Consider the following 18,814-nt stretch of genomic DNA (forward strand, 5'->3'; position numbering starts at 1 on the left):
TTTTAAATGATGCACAGAAGAATTACACAACCACAGAAAAAGAGTTACTTGCAGTGGTTTATGCCATTGACAAGTTTAAATCCTATTTAGTAGGTTCAAAAGTGATTATGTATACTGACCATGCTGCTCTTAAATACCTACTCACAAAGCAGGATTCAAAACCCAGGCTCATAAGATGGGTGTTGCTTCTGCAAGAGTTTGATATAGAAATAAGACACAGAAAAGGGACAGAGAACCAGGTAGCTGATCACCTGTCCCGGATAGAACCAGTAGCAGGGGCGTCCCACCCTCCTACTGAGATCTCTGAAACCTTTCCGGATGAGCAATTCTTCGCCATTCAGGATGCATCATGGGTTGCAGACAGGAAAGGGAAGACGCATGAAAGGCTTCTCTCAATACAGAGTCAAATAAAACCCCCACATTCAAACTCTAAGTTTGGTGTTGGGAGGCCACAACCAAACTCTAAGTTTGGTGTTAAGAGGCCATCATCATGCTCTGAGTATCTGTGAGGCTCCATGAGAGCCCACTGTCAAGCTACCGACATTAAAGAAGCGCTTGTTAGGAGGCAACCCAATTTTACTTATCTATGCTAATTTCTATTTTCCATTGTTAATTTATGTTTTCTGTAGGTTGATGATCATGTGAAGTCACAAAAACAATCGAAAAAGCAAAAATAGAATGAAAAATAGAATGAAAAATAGCACACTCTGGAGGAGAAACTTGCTGGCGTTTAAACGCCAGTGAGGGTAGCAGAATGGGCGTTAAATGCCCAGAATGGTGCCAGACTGGGCGTTTAACGCCAGAAATGGGCACCAGACTGGCGTTTAACGCCAGAAAAGGGCAAGAAGCTGGCGTTAAATGCCAGAAATGGGCAGCATCCTGGCGTTTAACGCCAGGATTGGCAGAAAAGGGTGTTTTGCACGCCACTTGGTGCAGGGATGAGAAATCCTTGACACCTCAGGATCTGTGGACCCCATAGGATCCCCACCTACCCCACCTCTCTCTCACTTCTTCACCCATTCACCAATCACCTCAATACCTCTTCCCCAAAAACCCCTCACCTATCAAATCCCACCATTCTCTTCACCACTCACATCCATCCTTCATAAAACCCCACCTACCTCACCATTCAAATTCGAACCACCTCCATCTCCTCCATTTCTTCTTCTTCTACTCTCTTCTTTCTTCTTTTGCTCGAGGACGAGCAAATCTTCTAAGTTTGGTGTGGTAAAAGTATTGCTTTTTATTTTTCCATAACCATTTATGGCACTTAAGGTCAGAGAAACCTCTAGGAAGAGGAAAGAGAAGGCAGTGGCCTCCAACTCCGAGTCATGAGAGATGGAGAGATTCATCTCAAAAGTCCATCACTAGAAAGAGGATGGAGCAAACAAGAGAGCCCACTCATGGACCTCAACAAAAGCAACCCATTATCCTCCATGAAATTAGAGAAGACCAAAGAGTCATGAGAGAGGAGTAACAAAGGCAAGGAAGAGACATTGAGGAGCTCAAACACTTCATAAGATCTTCAAGAGGAAGAACACGCCGCCATCACTAAGGTGGACCCGTTCCTTAATTTCCTTGTTCTTTATTTTCTATTTTTTGAATTTTTATGCTTTATGTTTATTTATGTTTGTGTCTTTACTACATGATCACTAGTGTCTAAGTGCCTATGCCTTAAAGCAATAAAAATGAATCCATCACCTTTCTTAAATAAAAAATGTTTTTAATTGAAAAAGAAAAAGAAGTGCATGAATTTTGAATTTTAAAACAGTTTAGTTATTTTAATGTGGTGGCAATACTATTATTTTTCTGAATGAATGCTTGAACAGTGCATATTTTTGAATTTGTTGTTTATGAATGTTAAAATTATTGGCTCTTGAAAGAATGAGGGAAAAGGAGAAATGTTATTTGATGATCTGAAAAATCATAAAATTGATTCTTGAAGCAAGAAAAAGCAGTGAAAGGCTTGCAATATATATATATATATATATATATATATATATATATATATATATATATATATATATATATATATACGAAAAAAGAAGAGAGAGAAAAAAATGATAAAAGAAAAAGCAAGCAGAAAAAGCCAATAGCCCTTTAAACCAAAAGGCATGAGTAATAAAAAGGATCCAAGGCTTTGAGCATCAGTGGATAGGAGGGACCTCAGGAATAAAATCCTGGCCTAAGCGGCTAAACCAAGCTGTCCCTAACCATGTGCTTATGGCGTGAAGGTGTCAAGTGAAAACTTGAGACTGAGCGGTTAAAGTCGTGGTCCAAAGCAAAAAGAGTGTGCTTAAGAGCTCTAGACACCTCTAATTGGGGACTCTAGCAAAGCTGAGTCACAATCTGAAAAGGTTCACCCAGTTATGTGTCTGTGGCATCTATGTATCCGGTGGTAATACTGGAAAACAAAATGCTTAGGGTAACGGCCAAGACTCATAAAGTAGTTGTGTTCAAGAATCAACATACTTAACTAGGAAAATCAATAACACTATCTGGATTCTAAGTTCCTATAGAAGCCAATCATTCTGAACTTCAAAGGATAAAGAGAGATGCCAAAACTGTTCAGAGGCAAAAAGCTAAAAGCCCCGCTCATTTAATTAATACTGATCTTCATAGATGTTTTTGGAAGTCATTGTATATTCTCTTCTTTTTATCCTATTTGATTTTCAGTTGCTTGGGGACAAGCAACAATTTAAGTTTGGTATTGTGATGAGCAGATAATTTATACGCTTTTTGGCACTGTTTTTAGTATGTTTTTAGTATATTTTAGTTAGTTTTTATTATATTTTTATTAGTTTTTATTTAAAATTCACTTTTCTGGACTTTACTATGAGTTTGTGTGTTTTTCTGTGATTTCAGGTATTTTCTGGCTGAAATTGAGGGACCTGAGCAAAAATCTGATTCAGAGGCTGAAAAAGGACTGCAGATGCTGTTGGATTCTGACCTCTCTTCACTCGAAGTGGATTTTCTGGAGCTACGGAAGCCCAATTGGCACGCTCTCAATTGCGTTGGAAAGTAGACATCCTGGGCTTTCCAGGAATATATAATAGTTCATAATTTTTCCAAGATTTGATGGCCGAAACCGGCGTTCCAAGTCAGCTTAAGAATTCTAGCGTTTAACGCCAGAACTGGCATAAAAGCTGGAGTTAAACGCCCAAACTGGCACAAAAGCTGGTGTTTAACTCCAAGAAAGGTCTCTACACATGAAAGCTTCAATACTCAGCCCAAGCACACACCAAGTGGGCCCCGGAAGTGGATTTTTACACTAAACACCCTAGCTTACTCATTTTTTGTAACCTAGGTCACTACTTTACTATAAAAACTACTTTTAGTGATTCATCTTGTACCTCATGACATTCTACACGTTTCATATTGAATCTTCTACCGCATGAGTCTCTAAACCCCATTGTTGGGAGTGAGGAGCTCTGTTGTTCTTCATGAATTAATGCAATTACTACTGTTTTCTATTCTATCACTCTTGCTTCTATTCTAAGATATTCATTCACACTTCAACCTGATGAATGTGATGATCCGTGACAATCATCATCATTCTCACCTATGAACGTGTGCCTGACAACCACCTCCATTCTACATGCAATCAAGCTTGAATATCTATCTCTTGGGTTTCTAATCTAAGATTAGAACCTTCGTGGTATAGGCTAGAATTATTGGCGGCCATTCCTGAGATCCGGAAAGTCTAAACCTTGTCTGTGGTTTTCCGAGTAGGATCTGGGAAGGGATGACTGTGACAAGCTTCAAACTCGCGAGTGTTGGGCGTGTGACAGATGCAAAAGGATCAATGGATCCTATTCCAACATGATCGAGAACCGACAGATGATTAGCCGTGCGGTGACAGCGCATTTGGAACATTTTCACTGAGAGGACGGGAAGTAGCCATTGACAACGGTGATGCCCAACATAAAGCTTGCCATGGAAGGAGCCTTGCGTGCATGAAGAAGAAGACAGTAGGAAAGCAGAGATTCAGAAGATAAAGCATCTCCAAAACCTCAACCTGTTCTTCATTGCTGCATAACAAGTATTTATTTCATGTTCTTTTACTTTTTACAATTAAATCTGAGAATTATTGATATCCTGACTAAGAGTTACAAGATAACCAAAGCTTGCTTCAAGCCGACAATCTCCGTGGGATCGACCCTTACACACGTAAGGTATTACTTGGATGACCCAGTGCACTTGCTGGTTAGTTGTGCGGAATTGCAAAAGTGTGATTGTGATTTCGTGCACCAGGTAGACATATATCTTTGAGGACTTGATTCAGTCTCTGATCATCTCTGACCCTCTTCGTGTAGGAGTGAGGGTCATCTCTGGATGGAGGCAGCTGAAGTATTTCTCTCACTCTCTCCATACCGAACTGTAGGGTCTTCCCTCAGACCATGGTGTTCCAAGTCTTGAACTCGGGATGCGCATCCTTGATATGCTTGTCAGTCACCCACAAATCTGTATAGAATTCTCTGATCTTTAGAACTCCAACCTCAGTCATAGGGTTGGCCAGAACTTCCCATTTTCTGCTCCGAATATGTTCTTGGATTTTTGGATACTCGTCTGGCTTCAAGTCGAATCTCACCTTCGGGATCACTTTCTTTTTGCTGACAATCTTATAATACTGTTCCTCATGAATCTTAGTGTAAAACCGGTTGACATCATATGGGATTATGGAGGGAGCCTTCTCTTTTCTCTTTCTTGAAGAGGATTCTTCAACTTTTGGTATCATAGGGGTTATGAGAAAAGTGAAAATCTGAGGTTCCAATATCAAACTTAAAACTTTTGCTCGTCCTTGAGCAAAGAAAAAGAAAAGAATACGAGAAAGAATTAGAGAAAGAAGGGAAAGAGAAAGAGAAGAGACGTTGAAAGGAGTAAAAGGGTGGGGGATGTGGTGATTGGGTTCGGCTATGAGAAGGAAAAAAGAGGAGGAAAGGAAGAAAGAAAAGTAGAAGAGAAGGTTGGTAAGAGATGAAAATAGAAGTGATATTTATAGTGGTGGGGGATATTTAAGGTTCAGTCATGGGGAAGGGGTAAAAAGGGGAGTGAATTTTATTTGTTAAATATATGATATGAAAAGATATGATGAGGATTTGATGAGATATGATATGAAAATAGTTGGAAAAAAGGTAATATGATGGTTCAAGATGAGTAGTGGGGGAAGACAGAGAGGGTAAATGGTCAAAAGGTGGTGAAAAAGGGAAAGTGACAGTTTGGAAATTCAAATTGCCCACCTTTGAAATTGAATGTCCCCTTGCTGGCGCTAAATGCTACTTTTGGCGTTTAGTGCCCAAACGCTGAAGAGTGCATCCCTTTTGTGGCATGAAACGCCACTCCTAGCGTAAAACGCCAGAGATTTTTTTTTTTTGGACGAGATGGGTGGCACTAAACACCCAGCTGGCGTTTAGTGCCCTTGGTGGGGGTAAAATTGGGTCCTTTGTTGGTGTTAAACGCCCTCCTGGTGTTTAAAACCAGCTCCTTATGCCCCATCCCTGGCGCTAAACGCCCAGCCTGGCATTTAGCGCCAGAACACTTCGAGTTAACCTTGCTCCAAAGTGTTCTGTTATTCCTTCTGGGTCTTCCTATCCTTGTTTAAGAACTTTGCATGATCACAAACAAAATTAAACTACGGAAAACTATGAATAACACTGAAAAATAAACAAAGAATCAAATTAGAAGAAGAACTAAAGGATACTCAAGGTTGGGTTGCCTCCCAACAAGCGCTTCTTTACCGTCATTAGCTTGACGGTTGTTTATGCTAAGTCAGCAGATGGGTGGATCTCTGGCGATCAATCTCACCTCTCAGATAGTGTTTCACCCTATGGCCGTTGACTACGAATCTGCTATCTGAGTTTTCTTCTTGAAGTGCCACATGACCATAGGGTGAAACTCCGGTGACCACAAAGGGTCCTGACCACCTGGACGTGAGCTTCCCAGGAAAGAGCTTGAGCCTAGAATTGAAAAGTAGAACCTTCTGGCCTGGCTCAAACACTCTTGAGGCAATCTTTTTATCATTCTACTTTTTAGCTTTTTCCTTGTAGAGCTTAGCATTCTCATAAGTAGAGTTCCTAAAATCATCAAGCTCATTCAGTTGGAGCAGCCTTTTCTCTCCTGCAGCCTTGGCATCAAAGTTTAGGAACTTTGTTACCCAATATGCTTTGTGCTCCAATTCCACTGGCAAGCGACAGGCCTTACCATAGACAAACTGGTAAGGAGACATTCCAATAGGGGTCTTGTAAGCAGTCTGATACACCCAGAGAGCATCATCAAGTTTCTTTGTCCAGTCCTTCCTTGAAGTACTCACAGTCTTCTCTAGGATCCTCTTGAGTTCCCTATTGGAAACCTTAGCCTGTCCACTTGTCTGAGGGTGATAGAGGATTACCACTTTATGACAAACTCCATACCTTTGCAGGAGTGAGTCCAAATATTTATTGCATGAGGGAGTTCTATAGGGTCCCCATATGTCACAATGTATTAAATAAAAAATATTGGAAGCTTGATAGTCACTTAAAGGAAACTTATCTCTTGTTTGTTTGGATTTTTCACAAGTTTCACAAATCTCATTGCTGGTAGATTTGTCATTTACAATAGGGAGCATTTGCACAATTTTAAATGATGGATGTCCTAGTCTCTTATGCCAAAGCACTAATTGATTCTCTAATCTGGCATGACAAGCTTGAATCTTGTGTGCCCCACGATACCAATAGATCCCATCCTTCCGCTCACCTGCTCTAATCAGCGTCCTCGAAGTGTGGTCTTGTATGACACAAAATTTATCAGTGAATTGTACTAGACAATGTTCTGCATCTGTTAATTAAGAAACAGAGAGTAAGTTACATTTTAAATTAGGTACATATAGAACATTTTTCAATTCAAGTCCTCCGTCAAGAATCATTGTCCCTTGCTTGCATGCTATCACCTGCTCTCCATCCGGTAAACCTACTGGATACCCGTGTAAAGTTTTCTTTTCACATAAATTTTTCAAGGTTTCAGTCATGTAGTTGGAAACTTGGTGCAGGGAATTGTGATCACAATTTTCACAACTCCGGTACAACTAACCAGCAAGTGCACTGGGTCGACCAAGTAATAAAACCTTACGCGAGTAAGGGTCGATCCCACAGAGATTGCCGGCTTGAAGCAAGCTATGGTCATCCTGTAAATCTTAGTCAGGTGGATTCAATTGGTTATGAGTTTTGATAATTGAAAGATAAATAAAACATAAATTAAAATAAAGATACTTATGTAATTCATTGGTGGAAATTTCAGATAAGCGTTTTGGAGATGCTTTGTTGCTTCTGAACCTCTGCTTTCCTATTGTCTTCATCCAATCATGCGTGCTCCCTTCCATGGCAAGCTGTATGTTGGTGGATCACCATTGTCAATGGCTACCATCCGTCCTCTCAGTAAAAATGGTCCAAGTACGGTTTCTGTACGGCTAATCAACTGTCAGATCTCTCATCTCGGATGAAAAATACCAGGTACAGCTACCGCACGGCTAATCATCTGTCGGTTCTCACTTGTGTCGGAATAGGATCTCTCTATCCTTTTGCACACTGTCACTGCGCCCAACATTCGTGATTTTGAAGCTCGTCACAGTCATCCCGTCCCAGATCCTACTCGGAATACCACAGACAAGGTTTAGACTTTCCGGATCTCAGGAATGCTACCAATTGGTTCTAGCCTCTACCACGAAGGTTCTAATCTCACGGATTCGAATGCTCTGTTGTCAGGAGAGGCAAGTCAAATTCGTGGATCAGAGACCCAAGAGACTATACTCCGGCTGTCGTCCAATGACTACGTTGAACATCATGTAGACCGCTTGTGGTTGTTAGGCACGCGGATCTTAGCTAAGCGAGTAACGAAGATAGTGGGTGATTATCATGGGTCACCCCTTCATTCTGACTTAACTGAATTAAGTACGAGAGTATATCTTGGAGAAGAAGTAAGCATGAATTGAAAGAGAAATAATAGTACTTGCATTAATTCATGAAGAACAGCAGAGCTCCGCACCTTAATCTATGAGGTGTAGAAACTCCACCGTTGGAAAATACATAAGAGAAAACGGTCTAGGCATGGCCGAATGGCCAGCCTCTCAAATGTGAAAAATGGCATAAGATGATAAGATGATCCCAATACAATAGGAAAGACTAGTATTTATACTAAACTAGTTACTAAGGATTACAGAAATTGAGTAACTAAGTACAAAGAGTGCAGAAATCTACTTCCAGGGCCCACTTGGTGTATGCTTGGGCTGAGAATTGAGCTTTACACGTGCATAGGACTTTTCTAGAGTTAAACGCCATCTTGGATGCCAGTTTGGGCGTTTAACTCCAGTTCTGGTGCCAGTTCTGGCGTTTTACGCCAGAAAAGGGTCTCTAGCTGGAGTTGAACGCCAGTTTGGGCCATCAAATCTCGGAAAAAGTATGAACTATTATATATTGCTGGAAATCCCAAGATGTTAGCTTTCCATCCCAATTGAGAACGCACCAATTGGTCTTCTATAGCTCCAGAAAAACGCATTTGAGTGCATGGAGGTCAGAATCCAACAGCATCTGCAGTCCTTTCTCAGCCTCTGAATCAGATTTTTGCTCAGGTCCCTCAATTTCAGCCAGAAAATACCTGAAATTACAGAAAAATACACAAACTCATAGTAAAGTCCAGAAATGTGATTCTTGCATAAAAACTAATAAAAATATAACAAAAAGTAACTAAAACATAATAAAAACTACCTAAAAACAATGCCAAAAAGCGTATAAATTATTCGCTCATCACAACACCAAACTTAAATTGTTGCTTGTTTCCAAGCAACCAAAAATAAAATAAGATAAAAAAGAAGATAAAATACAATAAATTTCAAAATAACAATGAAGCTTAGTTCCAATTAGATGAGCGGGACTAGTAGCTTTTTGCTTCTGAACAGTTTTGGCATCTCACTTTATCCTTTGAAGTTCAGAATGATTGGCATCCATAGGAACTCAGAATTCAGATAGTGTTATTGATTCTCCTAGTTTAGTATGTTGATTCTTGAACACAGCTACTTTCTGAGTCTTGGCCGTGACCTTTAGCATTTTGTTTTCCAGTATTACCACCGGATACATAAATGCCACGGACAGATAACTGGGTGAACCTTTTCAGATTGTGACTCAACTTTGCTAGAGTTCCCAGTTAGAGGTGCCCAGAGTTCTTAAGCACACTCTTTTTGGTTTGGATCACGAATTTTACCACTCAGTCTCAAGCTTTTCACTTGGACTTTCATAACACAAGCACATGGTTAGGGATAGCTTGATTTAGCCGCTTAGGCCAGGATTTTATTCCTTTGGGCCCTCCTATCCATTAATGCTCAAAGCCTTGGATCCTTTTTACCCTTGCCTTTTAGTTTAAAGGGTTATTGGCTTTTTGCTCTTGCCTTTTAGTTTAAAGAGCTATTGGCTTTTTCTGCTTGCTTTTTCTTTTTCTTTCTTTTTCGCCATTTTTTGCCATTTTTTCCGCAAGCTTTGTGTTTTTCACTGCTTTTTATAAGCATAAAAACCGAAAACAGAAAAGAAAATAAACAAGGAGATTAAAGAATGGGTCCACCTTAGTGATGGTGGCTTCTTCTTCCTCTTGAAGAACCAATGGAGTTCTTGAGCTCCTCTATGTCTCTTCCTTGCCTTTGTTGCTCCTCTCTCATGGCCTTTTGGTCCTCTCTGATTTCATAGAGGATGATGGAGTGCTTTTGGTACTCCACTCTTATTTGCTCCATGTTGGAACTCAATTCTCCTAAAGAGGTGTTGAGTTGCTCCCAATAGTTGTGTGGAGGAAAATGCATCCTTTGAGCCATCTCAGGAATTTCTTGATGAGGGACTTCCTCATGCTCTTGTTGAGATCTATGAGTGGGCTCTCTTGTTTGCTCCATCCTCTTTCTAGTGATGGACTTTTGAGATGAATCTCTCCATCTCCCATGACTCGGAGTTGGAAGCAACTGCCTTTCCTTTCCTCTTGCTAGAGGTTTCTCCGGCCTTAGGTGCCATTAATGGTTATGAAAAAATAAAAAGCAGAGCTTTTTTTCACACCAAACTTAAAAGGTTTGCTCGTCCTCGAGCAAAAGAAGAAAGAAATTATTATAGGAAGAAGAGATGAAGGAGATGGAGGTGTGTGAATGGTTCGGCCAAGGGGGTTTTAGGTGGTTATGATGTGTGAAAATGAAGGAGTGATGAGGGGCTTATATAGGAGTGGAGTAGAGAGGGAATTCTTGTAATAGGGATTGGGTTTGGGAGGGAGATGGTTTGAATTTGAATGGGTGGGGGTAGGTGGGTTGTATAATGGTTTTGGAGGAGAAATGGAGGTGATTGGTAGAGGTTATTTTGGGGAAGAGTGTTATGGAAAGGTGTGAAAAGGAGAGAAAAAGAGTTGGGGTAGGTGGGGATCTTGTGGGATCCACAAATCCTGAGGTGTCAAGAAATTCTGTCCCTACACCTTTTTGGCATTTAAATGCCCCTGGACAACCCTTTCTGGCGTTTAAACGCCAGTCTGCTGCCTTTCCTAGCGTTAAACGCCAGGCTGATGCCCCTTTCTGGCGTTTAACGCCAGCCAGACACCCTTTTCTGGCATTAAACGCCAGTCTGTCTACCAATTCTGGCGTTTAACGCCCAGAATGCTACCAGACTGGGTGTTAAACGCCCATTCTGCTATCTTTACTGGCGTTTAAATGCCAGTAAGCCTGTCCTCCAAGGTGTGCTATTTTTTATGCTATTTTTGATTCCGCTTTAATTCTGCAGCTGTTTTTGTGACTCCACATGATCATCAACCTGAAGAAAGCATAAAATAACAATGAAAAATAAAATGAAAAAGTAATTAACATAGATAAATAAGATTGGGTTGCCTCCCAATAAGCGCTTCTTTAATGTCAATAGCTTGACAGTGAGCTCTTATAGAGCTTCATAGACACTCAGAGCATGATGGTGGCCTCCCAACACCAAAATTAGAGTTTGAATGTGGGGGCTCTGCTTGACTCTGTATTGAGAGAAGCTTTTCATGCTTCCTCTCTATGGTTACAGAGGAAGATCCTTGAGCCTTAAACACAAGGTAGTCCTCATTCAGTTACAGGACTAACTCTCCTCTGTCCACATCAATTACAGCTCTTGCTATGGCTAGGAAGGGCCTTCCAAGGATGATGCATTCATCCTCATCCTTCCCAGTGTCTAGGATTATGAAGTTAGCAAGGATGTAAAGGCCTTCAACCTTCACTAAGACATCCTCTACAAGTCCATAAGCCTGTTTCATTGATTTGTCTGCCATCTCTAGTGAGATTCTTGCAGCTTGTACCTCAAAGATCCCCTGTTTCTCCATTACAGAGAGTGGTATGAGGTTAATACTTAAACCAAGGTCACACAGAGCCTTCTTAAAGGTCATGGTGCCTATGGTGTAAGGAATTAAGAACCTTCCGGGATCCAGTTTCTTTTGAGGTAATTTTTGCTGAACCAAGGTATTCAGTTCCTTAATGAGCAATGGAGGTTCATCCTCCCAAGTCTCATTACCAAATAGCTTGGCATTCAACTTCATGATTGCTTCAAGATACCGAGCAACTTGCTCTTCAACAAAATCTTCATCCTCATCAGAGGAAGAATCTTCATCAAAGCTCATGAACTGCAGCATTAAGTTCCATGGAATCTCTATGGTCTTTATATGAGCCTCAGATTCCTTTGGTTCCTCAATAGGGAACTCCTTATTGGTCAGTGGACGTCCAGCAAGGTCTTCCTCACTGGAAATCACTGCCTTTTTACTCTCTCCAGGTTCGGCCACTTTGGATATAGTTATGGTCATGCACTCTCTTTTGGGATTCTCTTCTGTACTGCTTGGGAGAGTACGACGAGGAGTTTCAGTAACTCGTTTACTCAACTGACCCACTTGTGCCTCCAGATTTCTAATGGAGGATCTTGTTTCAGTCATGAAACTATGAGTGGTCTTAGTTAGATCAGAGACTATGGTTGCTAAGTCAGAGAGGCTCTGCCTAGAATTCTCTGTCTGTTGCTGAGACGATGATGGAAAAGGTTTGCTATTGCCAAACCAAATTTTCCCATCATTATTATTATTGAAGCCTTGATTAGGCTTCTGCTGATCCTTCCATGAGAAATTAGGATGATTCCTCCATGAAGGATTGTAAGTGTTTCCATAGGATTCTCCCATGTAATTCACTTCTTCCATTCCAGGATTCTCAGGATCATAAGCCTCTCCTTCATGGGAGGCTTTTTTAGCACTGCCGGATGCAGCTTGCAATTCAGTCAGATTCTGAGAAATCATATTGACTTGCTGAGTCAATATCTTGTTCTGAGCCAATATAGCATTCAGAGTGTCAACCTCAAGAACTCCTTTCTTCTGAGATATCCCACTGTTCATAGGATTCCTCTCAGAAGTATACATGAATTGGTTATTTGCAACTATGTCAATAAGTTCCTGGGCTTCTACAGGTGTTTTTTTTAGATGAAGAGATCCACCAGTAGAGTGGTCCAATGACATCTTGGACAATTCAGACAGACTATCATAGAATATACCTAAGATGCTCCATTCTGAAAGCATGTCAGAAGAATACCTTCTGATCAATTGCTTGTATCTTTCCCAAGCTTCATAGAGGGATTCACCTTCCTTTTGTCTGAAGGTTTGGACTTCCACTTTAAGCTTACTCATCTTCTGAGGTGGAAAGAATTTGGCCAAGAAAGCATTGACTAACTTTTTCCAAGAGTTCAGGCTTTCTCTAGGTTGTGAGTCCAACCATATCCTAGCTCTGTCTCTTACAGCAAAGGGGAAAAGCATGAGTCTGTAGACCTCGGGATCAACCCCATTAGTCTTAACAGTGTCACAGATTTGCGAGAATTCAGCTAAGAACTTATGAGGATCTTCCAATGAAAGTCTATGAAACTTGCAATTCTGCTGCATTAGAGAAACTAATTGAGGCTTAAGCTCAAAGTTGTTTGCTCCAATTGCAGGAATTGAGATGCTTCTTCCATAGAAGTTGGAAGTTGGTTCAGTAAAGTCACCAAGCATCTTCCTTGCATCTCCACTATTGTTCTTAGGTTTGGCTGCCATGTCTGCCTCTTTTTCGAAATTTGCTGTAAGGTCCTCTCCGGAGTGTTGTGCTTTAGCTTCTCTCAGCTTTCTCTTCAGAGTCCTTTTAGGTTCAGGATCAGCTTCAACAAGAATGTCTTTATCCCTGTTCCTGCTCATATGAAAAAGAAGAGAACAAAGAGAGAAGAGGAATCCTCTAGTCACAGTATAGAGATTCCTTTGTGTCAAAGGAAAAGAAGAATAGAAGAATGAGGTAGAGAGAGAATAGTTGTTTTCGAAAATGAGAAGTAAAAAAGTAGTTAGGTGGTTTTGAAAAAGATAAGAAATAGTAAACTTTTTTTAAAATTAAAACAAACAAGTCAAGTAGTTAGTTGAAAAAAATTTGAAAATAAATTTTGAAAAGATAAGAAGTTAGAAAAAGATTTTGAAATTAAAATTTTAAAAAGATATGATTGAAATTTATTTTGAAAAAGAATTGAAAAAGAAATTAAAAAGATTTGATTTTTAAAATTAAAGTTGATGACTTGACTAACAAGAAACTAAAAGATATGATTCTATAATTTAAAGATTGAACCTTTCTTAACAAGAAAGTAACAAACTTGAAATTTTTGAATCAAACATTAATTGTTAGCAAGGATTTTCGAAAATATGAAATAAAATTAAGAAAAAGATTTTGAAAAATTAGTTTTAAAATTTTCGAAAACATTAAAAGAAAAATGAAAAAGATTTTGAAAAATTTTAAGAATGAAAATCGAAAATCATAAAAAAAAATGAAAAAGAATTGATTTTGAAAAAGATTTGAAAAGATAAAGTTTTTAAATTGAAATTTTGACTTGACTAACAAGAAACAACTAAATTTTAAAAATTTTTTACCAAGTCAACTCAAAATTTCAAAAATTATGAGAAGAATAAGGAAAATATTTTTTTTTTACTTTTGAATTTTTAATGAGGAGAGAGAAGCAACAAAATGAAACAAAACATAAAAATTTAAGATCAAAACAAATAATGAATGCAAGAACACTTTGAATGTCAAGATGAACACCAAGAACACTTTGAAGATCATGATGAACATCAAGAACATATTTTTGAAAATTTTTAAGAAAAGAAAGATATGCAAGACACCAAACTTAAAAATTTTTAAACTTTAGACACTAATAATTTGAAAATGCATATGAAAAACAAGAAAAGACACAAAACAAGAGAAAATTAAAGATTAAACAAGGAAAATCATCAAGAACAACTTGAAGATCAAAGAAGAACACAATGCATGAATTTTCGAAAATCTAAGAAAAATTAAAAACATGCAGTTGACACCAAACTTAAAATTTGACACTAGACTCAAACAAGAAACACAAAATTTTTTTGGTTTTATAATTTTATTAAATTTTTTTGTATATTTTTCAAAAAATTTTTGGAAATAGAAAATAAAGAAATTCAAATTTTTTTAATAAGAATTCCAAGACTCCTGTAATGTTAGTCTAAAGCTTCGGTCCAAAAGATTAGACATGGCCAATGGCCAGCCAAGCTTTAGCATAACAAATACAATGATGACCTTTCTACAATGGAAAGTGGAAACCTCAGTTCAAAAGATTAGACATGGCTTAACAGCCAGCCAGGCTTCACATATCATCATGAAGCTTTAGAATTCATTCTTTAAAAAAATTTTGAAATTTTTTTAAAAACTTTTTGAAAAGAAAATAAGAGTTGAAACAAGAAAGAAGTTTACCTAATCTAAGAAATAAGATGAACCGTCAGTTGTCCAAACTCGAACAATTCCCGGCAACGGCGCCAAAAACTTGGTGCACGGAATTGTGATCACACTTTTCACAACTTCGGTACAACTAACCAGCAAGTGCATTGGGTCGTCCAAGTAATAAAACCTTACGCGAGTAAGGGTCGATCCCACGGAGATTGCCGGCTTGAAGCAAGCTATGGTCATCTTGTAAATCTTAGTCAGGCAGATTCAATTGGTTATGAGTTTTGATAATTGAAAGATAAATAAAACGTAAATTAAAATAAATATACTTATGTAATTCATTGGTGGGAATTTCAGATAAGCGTTTGGAAATGCTTTGTTGCTTCTGAACCTCTGCTTTCCTATTGTCTTCATCCAATCATGCGTGCTCCCTTCCATGGCAAGTTGTATGTTGGTGGATCACCGTTGTCAATGGCTACCATCCGTCCTCTCAGTGAAAATGATCCAGGTACGGTTTCTGTACGGCTAATCAACTGTCGAATCTCTCGTCTCAGATGAAAAATACCAAGCACAGCTACCGCACGACTAATCATCTGTCGGTTCTCACTTGTGTCGGAATAGGATCTCTCTATCCTTTTGCACACTGTCACTGCGCCCAACATTCGTGATTTTGAAGCTCGTCACAGTCATCCCGTCCCAGATCCTACTCGGAATACCACAGACAAGGTTTAGACTTTCCGGATCTCAGGAATGCTACCAATTGGTTCTAGCCTCTACCACAAAGGTTCTAATCTCACAGATTCGAATGCTCTATTGTCAGGAGAGGCAAGTCAAATCCGTGAATCAGAGACCCAAGAGACTATACTCCGGCTGTCGTCCAATGACTACGTTGAACATCATGTAGACCGCTTGTGGTTGTCAGGCACGCGGATCTTGGCTAAGCGAGTAACGAAGATAGTGGGTGATTGTCACGGGTCACCCCTTTATTCTGAATTAACTGAATTATGTACGAGAGTATATCTTGGAGAAGAAGTAAGCGTGAATTGAAAGAGAAATAATAGTACTTGTATTAATTCATGAAGAACAGCAGAGCTCCGCACCTTAATCTATGAGGTGTAGAAACTCCACCGTTGAAAAATACATAAGAGAAAATGGTCTAGGCATGGCCGAATGGCCAGCCTCCCAAATGTGAAAAATGGCATAAGATGATAAGATGATCCGAATACAATAGGAAAGACTAGTATTTATACTAAACTAGTTACTAAGGATTACAGAAATTGAGTAACTAAGTACAGAGAGTGCAGAAATCCACTTTCGGAGCCCATTTGGTGTGTGCTTGGGCTGAGAATTGAGCTTTACACGTGCATAGGCCTTTTCTAGAGTTAAACGCCAGCTTGGATGCCAGTTTGGGCGTTTAACTCCAGTTCTGGTGCCAGTTCCGGCGTTTTACGCCAGAAAAGGGTCTCTGGCTGGCGTTGAACGCCAGTTTGGGCCATCAAATCTCGGGTAAAGTATGAACTATTATACATTGCTAGAAAGCCCAAGATGTTAGCTTTCCATCCCAATTGAGAACGTGCCAATTGGACTTGTGTAGCTCCAGAAAAATGCGTTTGAGTGCAGGGAGGTCAGAATCCAACAGAATCTGCAGTCCTTTCTCAGCCTCTAAATCCGATTTTTGCTCAGGTCCCTCAATTTTAGCCAGAAAATACCTGAAATTATAGAAAAATACACAAACTCATAGTAAAGTCCAGAAATGTGATTTTTGCATAAAAACTAATAAAAGTATAATAAAAAGTAACTAAAACATACTAAAAACTACCTAAAAATAATGCCAAAAAGCGTATAAATTATCCGCTCATCAAAGCTCCACTATCAATTATCCATAAATAAAAAATTCTCTTACCAATCATTTTCTCAGATTCATATAGTTTTTTCTTGTTGATCATATCTACCAATACGTTCCATTGCTCATTGGTCAATCCTGATATCTCACGTCTCTTGTCTTCCGTGTTGATAGCATGGCTACCACTTCCATCAATGTGTGCCACATTTGCACGTGCTGGAATTTCTCGAATACGTGTGCCTTGTCATCCGTAGCCTTTGCCACCGTCTCTTCCTTCATTTCTCGGTCGATCGCCCCACCATTCTGGATATCTCACAATCTGAAAGCATCCTTTAATATCATGCCCACTTTTGCCACAGTTAGAGCATATTGTTGATTTTTGGCTATGATCTCCTCATTGTTTTGTCCTGTTCCCTGCCTGCATTACGAGTCCTAAAATCAACCTTCTCTCTTCTGATGCCTTAGCCATCGTTTTCACTCTCTCCTCTTGCACTAGTATTGCGTATGCACGATTCAACGATGGCAAAAGATCTGTTGTCAGGATATTATTGACCGCACTATTCTATAACTCGCATTATCTAGGCCCATCAAAAATTGGTGGACCCTCTCTTCTTCCCTTCGCTTCTCAAGTTGAGAGTCAATTTCACACTTACATCCACCACACATGTATTTGAAAATTTGCTCGCACTGTGCTAATTCATCCCACAACACTTTCAATTTCCCAAAATACACCGTTATGGTCATTCCTTCCTGCTTGCATCTCGTCAGATCTGACTTCAGTTGTTGTATTCGTGTTCCGTTCACAGCAAAAAATCGTACTTTGATATCTTCCCACAATATCCGCGCATTCTCATCATACGCAATGGTTGACCATAAGCTTTGTTCGATCGTGTTTAAGATCCAAGATATAATCATGGATTATACTATCCACTATTCCTCAAGATCAGGTGCATCTTTTCTAGTTCCGTGTGAGTTCCATCGATGAATCTCCATTTTCTCTGAGCTCGAAGCGATATTTTTACTGCTCTAGCCCATTTCTCATAATTTTCTCCACGCAGCTGCACTTGCATGATTATATTTCCTGGATTGTCACTCATATTGAGGTCATATGACGAGTAAGTTTTCTTTGTTTCTTTTTTTGAAATCTTTTGATTTATTTGCAGAGTTTTTTTCTGGTTTTGCTACCATGATTATGCAGTATAGGTTCTTTTTGTATTTGTCGGTATTAGAGTATGCTCTAAAATCATATAGAAAATAAGTTGTTTCAACATGCTTTTCTATTAGTCATGAACACATATATATACATCTTTTGATATAAAACTATATCAAATATTTCCTACCTTAAAAGGCATAATTTACGATCCTAATAAATTATAATACATAATTTCCTATCCTAATAATATACATGAGAGTACTCAAAGAGTACTGTATCTATACTTAATTATAGAAATATTATTGATATGATATTTTTGTGAATATCTAAATTATCCATCAATAGAGGAGATAAAAAAAATTCAAATGAGAAAAGAAAGAAAAAGGAGATGGAGGTGGTGGTAGTGACGACGACAATAATTATAATAAAAGAGAAGGATGAGGAAAAAGGAGGAAAAGAAGAAGACGAGAATGTAGAGAACGAAAAGAATGCAGTTATATATATATATATATATTCGTGCGTTAAGTCAAAAGTTTGTTAAAAGTAGTGGCACATAGAAGTAAATTAGGTTATAGTAACTTAGTTGAACTTGGTTGGTTAAATGACTTGAACGTTGAGTTTTATTGTAATAAAATACCTATCTTCGTTAGGAAAAAAAAAGTTAGTTGTTGAACTAGCTAGTAGTATTTAGGTTACTACATAATGATATAATACTATATGGAAAAGTATAGGGAGTCAAGTGTCTACCAGCCAAGAATTGAACAACTCAATTAATACTAATTAATTTTAAATTATTTTTTCAAATTCAAAATTTGATTAATTGACATTAATGACATTTTTGAATCAAAACTTACCCTAATTTATTTTCACTTCCACTCATCATTCACCACACAAAACCACAAATCCTAATCCCTCTTTCCAATGCTCCACGCTGCCGCGGTTTCGTCCTCGCGCCACTAGCGTTGCTGCAGCACCGTCCTCGCGCCCATCGCCGGTCGTCCTTGCATCCTTCTCCGCCATCTCATCTGCCGTTCGCGCAGGAAAGACTGCCACCATCGCGCTTCTACTTCACCCT

This window comes from Arachis ipaensis, chromosome B8, assembly GCF_059453495.1.
Source record: "Arachis ipaensis isolate K30076 ecotype BB chromosome B8, ASM5945349v1, whole genome shotgun sequence".
Taxonomy (NCBI): domain Eukaryota; kingdom Viridiplantae; phylum Streptophyta; class Magnoliopsida; order Fabales; family Fabaceae; genus Arachis; species Arachis ipaensis.